General features: G+C 40.0%; 1 long non-coding RNA gene across 1 annotated transcript; it reads left to right on the top strand.

Moving 5' to 3' along the window:
• The first annotated feature begins 292 nt into the window (after positions 1-292).
• On the top strand, positions 293-14,074 carry LOC131558350 (uncharacterized). The gene is made up of 3 exons (XR_009274798.1): positions 293-516; positions 11,616-11,727; positions 13,925-14,074. It is a non-coding gene; the product is annotated as an uncharacterized LOC131558350 (long non-coding RNA).
• The last annotated feature ends 188 nt before the right edge of the window (positions 14,075-14,262 follow it).

The following is a 14,262-nucleotide window of genomic DNA, read 5'->3' as shown; positions in this document are numbered from 1 at the left end:
CCACACAGCCCGGCCCCTCACCTTGGCAGGCAGAGGGCACCACACAGCCCGGCCCCTCACCTTGGCAGGCAGAGGGCACCACATAGCCCGGCCGCTCACCGTGGCGGACAGAGGGCAGCAGACGGCCCGGCCCCGCACCGGGGAGCGGCGCCGTTAGCAAGATGGCGGCTGGGGGCCGTGTGTGAGGGACAGGGGGAGTCCCGGAGCCATGGCGGGACAGTGTCAGAGCTGCCGACACGTTCTGTCCCTGGAGGCCGGGCTGCTCCTCGGCCCCGGCTGTGCTCCTGGCCGACTCCCATGGGCGGTAAGCGCTGCCTGCAGTCCCGCTTGGGAGCGCGAACACGCTCCCACCAGCAGGTGCTGCGGTGAAAAGTTTCCCGGGCTCGGTTGTCTCGGCAGGCCGGGGCAGTACCGCCAGCCCCGGGGAGCTGGCACTCACGGGGGCTGCGTTGTCCGGGCAGGACAGCCCATCCTGCAGGCATCTGAATGCACCTGTATCCCTTCGGCCTTGAGAAGGTAAAACTCGTGTCCAGGTCACTTCACGTGCTGGGTTACAATCATCCCCTCACACCCTGCTCACGTCTGACAGAAGTTTGCAGACTACGGGCTGGGAATTGAGGCATTTTGAGGCACCCAACCCAGAGGATTTGGGTTCTCAGAAATTAATGCATATCTTTAAAATATTTCCTTAAGGACCGTGGATGGTAAAGAACAAAGCTATGCAGGTGTGATATGAAAAACACCCCATATTATCTAGCAGTGGTATGACATCTAAGACTATCTGGAGCTCTGTTAACGCTTTTATCTTGAAGCTTGGGACTGGATGTATGGTTCATTGGTAAAGAAATCTACCTGTGTTCAAGGCCAAAGTTCTCAGTGCATGTCTTGGGAAACTAGAAATATGGGCCTCACTCTTCTGTTACCTGTCATTCTCTTAGTTTCCTTAAGGTAAAGGAATCATTAAACTATCAAGCTGCCTTGTTCTGTGTGAGTTATCTGTTTTCTATGTTCTTTACATAGTGATACAGATATATATTGGTTGCTTATGGTCAGGAACATTTGCTGACCTTTGCCAGATGGAAATTCCTAATTTATTTCTTACTTCTGCTCCTTCTTTCCCGATATTTCCTGATCATTTAATCTATCACTATATCTAATGCTAAGCTGGCCTTGTAGCAATGAATTCTACTCATAATTATTGAACATAAATCTGTATTGATTGAAGTTATTTCAGCTGTTACTTTGTGGAGACTAAGATCTCCTGAATGATTTTGATAATAAAGCTGTTCTGATCAATGACCATTAACAGTAATAATTACTGCCTATGCATAGAAATCTGTGTAAGCCACTAGGTAAGTCCCTCCAGGCTGGTGGTAGCTGATTGCCAACAGTAGCAGATTTGGGATGCTCATCCTACACTTCAGCTGAATATCTCCTAGCAGGCAGCCCTGCCTCCACATGTGGTGTGGAAGTAGTTTGTGTATCACCAGTGATACAAAAACCTCAGTTTGGGAGTCTCTGCTTTAGTAAATGCATTTTTTCTGTACTACAAATACAGATGTCAAGGAGTAAAGACACCTGGTATCTGTGCAGCATGCAATTTTCAGCTTAAAAGGAAACATGCCCTGTGAAGAATGATACAGTTTTGTTGTTCAAGTATGTCTGACACTGCTAGGAGTATATCAGTGTATTACCTACTGTGCCACACCAGCATGCACAACATGAGAAAATTCCACTCCAGAGGTGCTGCTCAACAGAAACAGGATTTTAAACTAATTTCCTGCTTCAGTATTCCCTGGAGCCAGCTGAGATCTCAGTCTAGTATGGCTTCTTTGGTGGGTTTTGATTTTTCAATGTCTTTTACACACAAACATATCTAGGCTGAGGAAAAGTCCTAAGGGAGTATCTGTGCTGAAGTAGTTGTGTAAAGCCAGAACAGGGATCTCTCTGACTCCCAATACTCCCCAGACATGCTAATGTGCCTAGAGGAGTGTTAGGATCCTGCAGGGGTTGGAAGCCAGAAGTTACTAACAGCTGGAAAGGTTCCAGCTGTCTGTGCACGAGGTAAGAGTTTTTGCTTGGCATCTTGTCTTAAGAAATGGAGATTTAATAATTTTATTTCCATCAGTGGCATGTACTCCTGACTACTCATGCACTTTTACTACTCAGACTGACCCTATATATTGTTGTCTGTTTATGAAAGTAGAAAAGTTATGAGAGCTTTGTATTGCAGAGAGGCACAAATACCAAGGGATAGGAGAGTGGGGTTATTTAAGGGTCAGTGCATTTCTTTTTTCCTCACAATGAAATTTAACAGCTTAAACAGAATAATTTTTTTATTGAAATTTTTGGGATATACCATTTCATTAACTCCTTGGAAGGGAAGTTCCTTAAACTAGCTTAATTTGCTAAATGCAACAACCTGTATGTTAATTAGAATCACACAGTTAGTACTTCATGAATTTTATCTGCAGGGGAGTTTTTCCCTTAGAGATAGTGCATTAATCATGGCCAGGACAGCTTGACTAACTTGATTATAAAATTGCTCCTGATGAAAGGTTTAGCCTTCTTCACAACTGAAGTGTATCAGTATTTTGTTTTGATCTCTCAAGTGTAGTGTTAGTGTCTTTTTCACAAAGTCTAATTTAGTTGGTTGACATGAGATGTGTCAGAGTGAGGTACTCATTGTCTTGGCCAGTAACTGAAGAACAATTTAAAGCAAGAAAACAATTCTTACAGTTAGTTCAGTTATAAAGCTATAACATTTTATCTGAACTTAATTGAAAATCCTCCTTGATGACTGAGTAAAAATGTTGTGCCATCTCTCACTCCATCCTAGAATATCAGGTCATAGTTCAAAATCTCTTTTTGCTGAGGTTTGCTATATGCTAGGCAATGTTTACTGTTATAGTGCAGATGCAGTTTATTGCAGAGAAAATCCCACACTTGCTGGAACAGTTTGTGCTGGATATCTGAGTGAAATCAACTATCTTAGAAAAAAAAAATTCACCACTCTAATATTGGCAATACAGGAATTTTTACTAGAATAGAAATTTAGCACCAAAAGAAATTCTGTTGAGCTAGTAAAAGTCTCTCTGGCAAAACTGGCCCATATTGGGACATAACCAGAAAGCCTAGCCTTCCCTTCTAATTTCCATGTGCAGAAGCAACCACCCTTATGGTATCCACCCTCTTCAGGAGAGAACTTAAGGGCGAAAATTTACTTGGCACCTGTTGCAGGCAGAGGCAAGCAGAATTTCAAATCGTGTTGGATGTTAAGGTACCCAATGAAAGAGTGTTACACAACCAGCTCATATATATATATATATATATATATATATGTATGTATGTATATACACCCACATAGGTTCAAAATGCTTCACAGTACTGATTAATCAAAACATTAAATTGAACTATGTACAAAATTCACATATAATAAAATATAATAATGAAATTACTGTAAATGTTATGTTTACAATTACGAATCTAAATCTCTTACACGATAAAGAATTTGACAAATTTGGGGACTGTAGAGAAGGAACTTCTGAGTTATAGGTAATGCTCAAAAGCATATTTTGTTTTGTTTTATGTGAAATATAATGATGACATTGTAACAGACATGAATAATTTCAAAAGAGTTAGGGTTTATATTACAATGAAAAATACATTGGAAAAAAGGAAAACAAGAAAAATAATTACTTTTTAAGTCATAGAAAGTTACTGTAGGGAAATAATAATAAATAAGGAAGTTGTATAACAATGAGGTAAGTCAGAGCTTCCTTGTGTTTGCTTGTAGATATTAACAATGATGACTATCCTTTTCCTTGCCTCCATAAAACCTTTTTTAGCTCTATCGTACAAGCATCACATAAATACAGGACTAGAAGGGGATTCAATAAATCACATTATCCAAACCACTATGTTCAGTGAGGGTCTTTCATAATTGGAGTATTATTGTGACTGTCAGCACCCCTTGCAGGCATGCTCTGTGCTACATGGAGCTGCTTTCAGCTGCCAAGCTGCTGCTCTGGCACTAATGAAACTGCTGCGTTCCCAGGCTGAGGTCAGTACCCTGCTACTGCCCTCCTGAAATGTGTCTGAAACCTCTTCTTCATCCACAGCTCCCAGGAGGGAGAGAGAAAGGAAATCCACATTGGTTTTAACAGCTGCCCCTGAATAGAGGAGGGAGTTATAAATAAATGGAAATAAAGAATGGGGGCATGTGGCTGAAGCCATGACAGTCACTTTTTGGTGTGGCAACAGATAAGCAGTGCTCTGAGTGACAAAGTGTCAGTCTGAATATGTAGACACTGTGATGATGTCAAAAGAGTCTCATTTGAATTGGGATTCAGGAGGATCCTCTATTTAAATCCTGTCTGAACTACTGACAGGCTGCATGACCTTTTACAATATACAGAGCTCCATGGGTCAAATTTCTCTTTGCTGCAACTAAATTGACTACAATGGAATTGTTCTGTGACTGAACTTGATTTCTCAGACATCAGTCAACACAGCTGGTTCACTGAATAAATGAAAGAAAGCAATCATAGATGTCACTGGAAAACAGATGCATCTGAACTGAGTCTTTCACTTTTGGCAAAACTGGACCAGAAATGCAAAACTTAAAATGCAAAAGTAATTGCTGAGAGTGGGTTCTTGATAATGAAACTCTCTGAAGGTAACAAAGGTGAGAAAGCGCCATTATCTTTTCTAAAAGGAATGTAAATATCACATATGTTATTTAAAACTTGGAAAAGGATGGATGTTTCTCTAAGTATTCTGGTATAGATTGCTTCTTAAAAGAATTAATAATGACAAATGACTCAGGTATTTATGCTGAGTCATTTACATTGCAATGCTACACACTGATAAGCTTCTTCCATAGAAAAATGCTTTTAGAGTCAGATAACAAAATAATTTTGTTATTTGATAAAAGGTAATTGTTTTAAGAGTGTCAGGGGCAGAATGGGAGCTTCAGACAAGGTTTACTGGGGAGACCCCCCTGCCCTGTTGAGCCACAAAGTGCAGAAAGGATCCTCTTGCTTTCTAAAATCCTTCTCAAAAAGGAGTCTGGGTGGAGCTGGATCCAGTCCCAGTCCCAGACTTCCAATGGTTTATCTCTAAAGTATTTTATGGTGCAATTGAGCCTTTTTACAACTTTGTCCCACAAGATTAAAGATGGCAAACCAAATATATTTATATGAATAAAGTAGATAAGAATTTAAATTTATTATGATGTTGAAAAGACCTTAACCAGAATTATTTACTGCATAGTATATGTAGCTACTACTACATAGTATATATAGTGCACTATGTAATGAAGCAATATTGAAACCATGATATTAAAGCTAGCAAATAATTATGGAAATTGATGTTACTCACTCACACAATGCCTGTCGGCAAATGTCTTGCTCAGCCTCAAGGATTAACCTTGAGGGGTGTCCCCACCCAAGGGAGGAGTCTCCCCACACAGTCAGGTTTTTTTTGTTAGAAAACCCTGCCATTAAAAAGAGGGACTGAGCTTTTAGAGTACAAAGTGATTGACTATGAGTCACATGTCTCCAGGCTGCATTATCAGTGCTATCACTTGTTGGCTCCTTTACCAGGAACTCTGCCACTTCCTCAGAGGTGCCAGTTTCTGCTGGGAAACATTGTTCTTCCTCTGAATGTTCAATTTTGGGATTGCTAAGTCAGGCTGGTCTCAGCATTCTTCACTACCAGTGTGACTTGCATGAGCTGTGAACCTCATTCATTGAGGCTCACCATGTACAAGGTCCTGCACATGGGCCAGGGAAATCCCAGGCAAAGTACAGGTTGGGCAGGGAATGGACCAAGAGCAGCCAGCCCAGGGGGGAAGGACTTGGAGGTGTCCATAAATGACAAGCACAACATGACCTGGGTGTACATGCTCCCAGCCCAGAAAGGGAAATGTATTCTGGGCTGCATCCAAAGCAGCATGGCCAGCAGGTCCCAGGTGAGACTGCACCTGGAGTTCTGCATCCAGCTCTGGGGTCCCCAGCATAAGAAGGATGTGATCCTGTTAAAGTGAGTCCAGAGAAGGTGAGCAGATGGTTGGAGCACCTCTCCTATGAAGACAGACTCAAGGAGCTGGAGCTGTTCAGCCTGGAAAAGAGAAGGCACCTTCCAGTACCTGGAGGCGACCTACAGGAAAGTTGGAGAGAGATTTTTTACAAGGGTGTGTAGTGACAGGACAAGGGGGAATGGCTTCAAACTGAAAGACAATAGGTTTAAATTATTTGGAAGAAATTCTTTACTTCAAGGGTGTTGAGGCACTGGAACAGTTTGCCCAGGGAAGTCATAGATTCCCATCCCTGGAAGTGTTCAAGTCCAGACTGGATGGAGTTTTGAGTAACCTGGACTAGTGAAAGGTGTCCCTGCCTATGGAAGTGGTGTTGGAACTTGGTGATCTTTAAGGTCTCTTCCAACCCAGGGTATTCTGTGATGCTGTGAAATGAACCAGATCAAGAACCTGTTTTCAAGCCTTGCAGAAAGGCTTCTGTGTCTGTGTACCTGTGTCACTAAGTGTGCTGGTCTTGGCTGGAAAAGGGTAATTTTCTTCATAGTAGCTGGTATGGGCTAAATGTTGGATTTGTGCTGGAAACAGTGTTGCTAATTCAGGGATGTTTTTTGATTTTGCTAAGCAGTGCTTATACAAAGTCAAAGCCTTTTCTCTTTCTCACCCCACCCCACCAGCAAATGGGCTGGGGGTGCACAGGAAATTAGAAAGGGGACACAACCAGGGCAGTCAACCCCAACTGACCAAAGGGATATTCTGGACCATATGGCATCATGCTCAGCACATGCAGCTGAAGAGAGAGAAGGAAGGAGGGGTTTAACAAGTAGAAAAAAAAATACTTGGCTGAATTTAGGAAAACTTGGAGAAGTGGCACTGGTACACTTTTTCATTTTTTTCATGCCAATTTAGTAATGAAGACAATGGAGTTGCTTCTTAAGACATGATTAAAAAAGAGATCTGAAAGGGTTTTCCAGTTCATCCTATTGCTTCAGAGAAGAATCCACTCTATCTAATCAGCTCCTGACAGATATTTGTTCAATCTGACCTTGAAAATTTGCAGTTATGCTGATTCTTCAGATCTCTCCAGTCAGCTACTGTGTATCATTCTTTACAGTTCAAAAGCTTTTTGTAAAATATAACCAAAATCTTCAAGTTGCAATTTAAGGCTTTTACTTCTTACCATATCAATGGACATGAAAAACACTTTGTACCTCTCCAATACTTTCTACATATTTGAGAACTGATGTATCTTCCTTCAGTCCTCTCATTGCTGGACTAAATAAATGAATTCTTTCAATGTTACCTCATGTGTTCACATTTTCTATACTTCTTTAAATTACATGGTTCTACTGTGGTTTCTTCATTGGAGAGAAATCACAACGTTTCTTTATTTTTTGTTGAGGTTTTTTTACAGAATGCTGCTTTTAATAGGTTGTTTTCTGGTAAAACCACATTATCTCTTATTTATCATGGCAGGATTGCAGGATATTTTAATTTGCAGGGGATCATAGGAAGTTCCTAGTCCAACCCTCTGCTGAAAGCAGGGTCAGCTATGAGTTCAGGTCAGACTTGATCCTGTTGGATTTTGAAAACCTGCAAGAGCAAGGTTCACAAGCTCTGTGGACAACCAGTTCCACAGTTTGACTGACACATGGTGAAAATGTTTTCCCTTGAATCTATCTTGAACCTCTCACATTTCAATTTATGCTATTACTTGTCACTCTCTCACCATACAGTAATCTGAGTCTGGCTCCATTTTCTTGATGATTTCCTCTTGGCTATTGTGTAGATGCTTAGGAATACCTACTATTACTGTTGTTGTTACTACTATTGTTGTTGTTATTATTGGTAGTAAAGGAGTAGTAGTAGTAGTTGTAGAAAGGCAAATAACTACCTTTCCTGAAATCCTGAGTTTTGGATTCTCCCTTTTTTCCATTGTTATGTTTGCCAATTCCTTTCTTGTTTAATTTATGTGTTCCTTATTTAGAAGGAAAATGAAGCATTTGCTTTCTTAATAGAGTACTAGTAGAGAATTGTTACAGGTTATAGCAGGCTGACACAATTTAGAACATTTAATTTATCTAAGTTGTCTTTATCTGTTGTTTCCCTTTTCTACCTGGAAGTCTTACTCTGTTCTCTAACTTAAAAATGAAAGCAAGCCATCCTACACAAGCATTTGCAGAAGTCAAAGCAAGGAGACAAAAAAAGAGACATTAGAAAACACTTTTATACCCAGAGGGTGGGCAAATGCTGGAACAGGCCTCCTAGAGAGGTGGTCAGTCCCCAGGCCTGACAGTGTTTGAGGGACATTTAACAACACACCTAAACTTTCAGTCAGCCCTGAATGGGTCAGGCAGTTGGACTGCATGGCATTGTTGGTCCCTTCCAACTGAAATATTCCATTCCATGTTCTCATTGTGTCAGCCACCATTATATGCAAGTCAAGTAATCTATTCAAAGGGAAGTCCTTTGAATTAAGTTGAAGGTCTCATTGACAGCTGAACTTTGATTTGGTACTTTAGAGTCTATGGCTGTAAAGATCAGATAGCAAATCTCAACTATGCACATAGCTCCTAGTACTTAAATGTAGACTGTGTAGATGTGTTGTCTTTATTCAAATATACATGACTGGGGGAGAAATCATAGAATGGTTTGGGTTGGAAGGGACACTAAAGATCATCTGGTTCCAGCCCTCCTGCCATGGGTGGGTACACACTAGATCAGGTTGCTCAGAGTCCCATCCAGCCTGGTCATACAAACATACAGGGATGGGGAGTCCACAATCTCTCTGGGGTAGATTTTATGTAGACACAGAGAGGGTCAATCCATAAATTTCTGAGATATGCATGAGTACTTTATATGGATGAAATAAAAATCAGAATGCCACATTTTTTCATTTATTTTTTCCACAGGCTACTGAAAACTTTGGAAAATAGTGGAACAGAGTAGTTCCAAGAAGATCTGGGTTGTTTAGAATTTTTTAGTAAATCCTTTATGACCAAATTGTATGTATAAATATACTAAAAATTACTCCTAATGCTTTACTTATAATTCTAAAAGAAAAGATTGAGAAGTAGATAATTTCGCTGCTAGGAAGCCAAGACTGGAAAATACAGGTTTATCATATGGCAAAAAGAAGGTGGAAAAGACAAATGGAATAGCTGTGAAATTTGTGCACTGTGCAGCTGGAAGCAAGTTCTGAAGCTTTCTGGGTTTATTTTTTACTGGGAAGAACGTTTCAGGATAAAATAAATCCATTACATAATACAAAAATAGATCTGCCAGCATTAATAGAGCAGCAGGATGACTGATAGGCACAGTCAGAACCACACGAGATTTTGGCTAATGCTTGAATTAGTGCAACCCCAATGCATTACTATCAATGCAGTGACTGCAATCAGCTAGAGAGTAACTGCCCATCCCCTCATTCTGCTGGATCTGCTTAGTAGCAATGACTTGGATTCCTATTCCAGACCTTCTTTCCTGTGACATACTATAGCTCACCTGCTATGAAGACCATGTCATGTTTGAAAATGCCTCTTAGGTGGATCTCTTAAGCCTCTCATATTAACCCGGTTCTTACATACTTAAATGCAATCTCCAAAAAAAAAAAAAAAATAATTTCAGAGGCACACAGGTACTCTCATGCCTCACAGTCAGCATCTGAAGTTCAAAGGCAAATGTGGAAGCACATGTATTTAAGGTATACTGGGTCTCTGTGTGTTTGTGTCAATTTGTTTGTCTTCTGGACATTGCAAACTAACAGCTTGTTTACAAAGCCACTTACTAACACACATACACTGAAATTCTCACACTGCAAACCTGGTGATTTTCTGAGCATACAAGCCTTGAGTTGTGTAGCTTTTGTAAGAGAAAAGCCTCACAGTGCACATTAGCTACAGAGAAAACCTGTGCATGCACACTGTCTGGGTTCAGTAGATGTTTGGAAGCTTTCTTGGAATTACTGCACTGCACTGGCTGCCAAACATCTGGAAGTCAGAGAAAAGTGTAGAAAAGTGGCAGGGATGAAAATGACTAGCAAAAGCAGCTGTCTCCCATAAAAAATGGTAGTCTGCCATTCTGGGCTATAATAGGATTTGAGAAAGGCATCAATCTGGGACATAGAGCACAGTGGGTTTAAGAAACTTCAGAAATTTTTTTCCTTCAAAGGACTGTAAAAAAAGCCAGTGAATCTGAAATCAGTCTGAAAAAAGGATATTTATGAAATGCATGACTAAACTCAGTGCAATCAGAGTGAAATTTAAAAGTTTGAGTATGAGCTCTAAGAAGTTAGCCTCTTTTGTGAGCAGAAATATCTGACCAATGATATTCCCCATTTCCAAACTCCTGACAGCTTCTCAGTTTATAAAATCCCCAACTTTCTCTTTCCAAACCATCTGTCAACACTCCTAGCTTTTCCCTTGATAACTTCTACATTGTGGTTGTTCATCACACTAAAATCAGCACAAAATCCAGTTATTACACAGTCTTGAACCTTGAATATGTGCATGCATAAAAAAATGAACTTATTGTAATATAAAATAAATAACTCAAAGAATACTCATGTGATTATTGTATTTTTATTTAATTAATGGCAAGCACTCAGTATTTAAAACTACGTAAAGATGCTGCAAAATTTCCACCCTCCTGCATTGAAGTGCTTAGGTCCTTACTAAATATATGTTCAACTTGTTGTGCCCTTGAGAAAATGCATTCATAATCTGTATAATATCCTCTAATATATTAAAATATATGGATCTGATCTTTAGATAAGGGATATTTAGACACATGCAATGAGCTCCTAGCCTGAAGTTCAGGATAAGGTTTGCTTTGCCTGAGGGTAGGTGCCTGGAAGTTGGGTGTTTGAGTCTGCTGAACTAGAAATTCACTCTGCTACAGTCACTGGGGGAGGGAGGCACCATGAGGAGACATTTCTAAGTAACCACCCCAAGAGAGGTCTCCAGAGTACAAAGGATAACCCAGAAGTCGAGGTGCCTGCTTCCCTCCACTGACTGTTGGAAGAGCACAGAGGAGTGGTTTCATGCAGCTGAGGTGTGAGTGATGCAAATTTTGTACATGAGCACAAGGGAGGCTCTAGAGCACAGAAGAGATGAGTTTTGGGACACAAATTTGGCCAGCATGCAATAGTGTGATGAGCCCTGAGAGACTACAACACGATGACAATCAATCAGGCTGAGAAATCTAGCAGGAAGTTGGATAGAGCTGTAAAGCAGAATGCTCATATATGTTGTTTCCACAGTTAGAGTTTAACAGGAGCTTGATAGCTAAACAAAGCCTGCCCTGGATCAATAACTGTTTTAGGGAACTCTGTAATCACACTGTATTATTATCAGTATAAAACTACATGGTTGGTAGTTTCTGTTGGCTAACTAAAGCATTAATAAGAATATAGGAATTAAAGAGTGAGAAAACAGGTTTCAAGAGAGGAAATAAAAGAGAAAACTTAGTTATCTGGATATTACAATAGCATGTAAGTGTACATTAACTGTATTATAAACTGTGACGAGTCGCATTAGCAGCATTTTTGGGTAATGGAAAATCTACTTTCCTTCCACAGATTGCTGAAAAATGCCCACAGCATGGCTACCTGAAGAATTCTGAACAGAGGAGGAATCAAAGAATAGAATCAGAGAATCAAAGAATAGTGGCTGCCCTGGATGCCTGAACAGGTGCTAAATTCTAATCATTTCAGTAACTGCATTAATTTCAGTTTTCAGTGTGTTAGTTTCAGCTGATCATACCAGAGACTCGGGTGACTTCCTAATTATTTTCTGGAGAAAAATATTGTCTGAAGTGATTCTTTCTTAAAATAAGAAAAAGGTTGAAATAAATGTTGGAATTTTGGAAACTCATCCACTATCAAATCAGAATAACGCTCTAAAACAGGGAACCTGTATGTGGAAGGATGGAAATGACACTTGTGTACAATGCCAACAAAAGCAATAGAAAAGGACTGATCCTTAATCTGCAGTGAGTCTGCTCAAGGGCAAGAAAAAAATCTATCTGTTTAGCTAAATCAGATGAATTTACCCACAGTATTTCCTGTTGAGTTACTGCATCAGGCAGAATCATTTATTTGGCATGTTATTCTTGAAAAATTGTTGTTATGAGCTATCCAAAGTCCTTCCATTTATCTTTCTGATAAAAGCTCTCAGCTGTCAGGTAGTGGGATGTCTGGCACTTACAGACTTATTTCACTGCATAAATACTTACGAGAAAAAAGAGAACTGCATGCAGACAGAATACTGTAATATTCCCTGAAGAAAGCTTTTAATCAACAGCTTCAAAAGAGTGCTCTGTTAATGAGCAACTGAAATGTTATAAATTCAGCCAACAGCCTCTATGTTTAATTTAGACAGTCTTCCTTGCAGCTTGAGAGCACAAAAGACCAGTGTCAGTGGCCTGCAGGCCTTTGCAGTTGCTGCCCAGTGGTTAACCATGGGAAAGAAAAGCTATTGCAATTTAATTAGCTGAAGAGTAATTTCAAGGTAATACTGATAAAATAATCAGCTAGAGGCCAGTGAAGAGCTGGCATGAAAATCAGACAACATAATGTCTGAAAAGTTTGATTTGTATTCTCAAAACAGCTTTATTCCCAAAAAGCCCCCCAGCCCACCCCTCTACAAAACAATGTATTGTTTCTTGAGCCCGTGCTTTTAGGCTCCTTAGAATTCTGCTTGCTTGGCTGAGATCAAGGCAATTCCTGGCAGCTGGATTTCAGCATATTCATTAAAGGCAATACTGTATCATTGCTTTAAAAAGATAGTAGATTGTAAATAAACAGTGAACATGATGACTCTACAAAAAGCTAACACAGCACTAAGCAGCAGTTTAGCCAAAGGCAATTTCAATTGTTACTGTTTACTGTGGGAAGGTTTCAGCAACTATGAAGGTCGTTTTCCTGAGCAGGGCTGTTCTAATGCTGAGCTCCTGTGCCCTCTTGCTCTGGGGCTGGATCAGTCTGTAACAGGGCAGTTCTTCCCAAGCACTTCTGTAATCAGCTGATCATGACAGTGTGTCTTGCTGATATAACTTTTTCTTTACTTCAGAAGAAATACTTATATATACAATTGAAAGAAAAACCTTTCAAGATCATGTTTCTTTGCTCATACCAAGATTGTCATCCTAGTTCAGAGTTAGAGGAGTGTTGGCTTCACCGTGTTGTGTTCAGCCCCAGTGCTGGCATGTGGTTATACACACATCAGGTGTGCACAAACAGATTTGTCATTTATATCACTGCTACCACATGGAATTGTTTTAGAAAGCAGAAATGTTACTCTAGAAGCAGCAAGTTAGATCTATGAGTGCTGGCACCAGCACCAGCTGAATATTTTTCCTATGGGGTGGAGTCTCTCCCATGTGTGAGCTGACAGTGCAGCACCTCCTCAGCTGGAGGTGCTGGAATCTCCTTTTCTTTGAGATGCCTGTGTCATTTGGTTCCTGGAATCTCCTTTTCTTTGAGATGCCTGTGTCATTTGGTTGATGTTGCACAGTAATGAACACGGAAACTTTATTTCCTCAGAAAATCAGTTGGAACTATAATTCAGACTGTGCATTACTACTGGTTTCAATGGAGTTCTTGACAAGTTTTAAACTTAAAAGCCAAAAATGCCATTTGGTCCTTTTCCAGGCACCTCTTTAGGAGGGATGCTGATCTAAAATAACTGCTTAGTGTGAAATAAAAAGCTCCCATACTTAGGGTGAAATCTGGAACTGGATTTCAAAGAACCAGATTTTCATCTTGAGACCCTCACCTACATAATCCACTCAGAGGCTCTGTGGCATCTTGGAATTAGCAGGCAACTATTTCTCTATCTGATATACTGATGACAAGGACATAATTTATACAGAAATTTCTTCTTTCAGCCTTGGCCTTTCTATTCCATTGTTGCTTGAAACTGGACACACAAGCGCTATGAAAAAAGGTCTAATTTTCTCCATCTGGAAGCTGAAGATAATACTACCTAAACTAGAGGGATATTGTGACCATTCCTTGTTACAGTAGTTCATTTCTAAATAATCTCATTGTAATAAAATTGTTAAAACCATTTAAAAACTAGTGTTTTATTAAAGTTTAGTGGTGAATATTTACATATTCAGCTTCTACTGTTAGAACACCAGCATTTGTTTTATTTTATTGCATTTTTAGCTGGTTAATAAGATTTCTTAATTTAGAGTTGCATCTCTCTAATGACCTTTGCCGG

Source organism: Ammospiza caudacuta, chromosome 5 (assembly GCF_027887145.1).
Source record: "Ammospiza caudacuta isolate bAmmCau1 chromosome 5, bAmmCau1.pri, whole genome shotgun sequence".
NCBI classification, from domain to species: domain Eukaryota; kingdom Metazoa; phylum Chordata; class Aves; order Passeriformes; family Passerellidae; genus Ammospiza; species Ammospiza caudacuta.
Note: the sequence above shows the minus strand (reverse complement) of the source record. Positions and strands in the feature narration are given on the sequence as shown.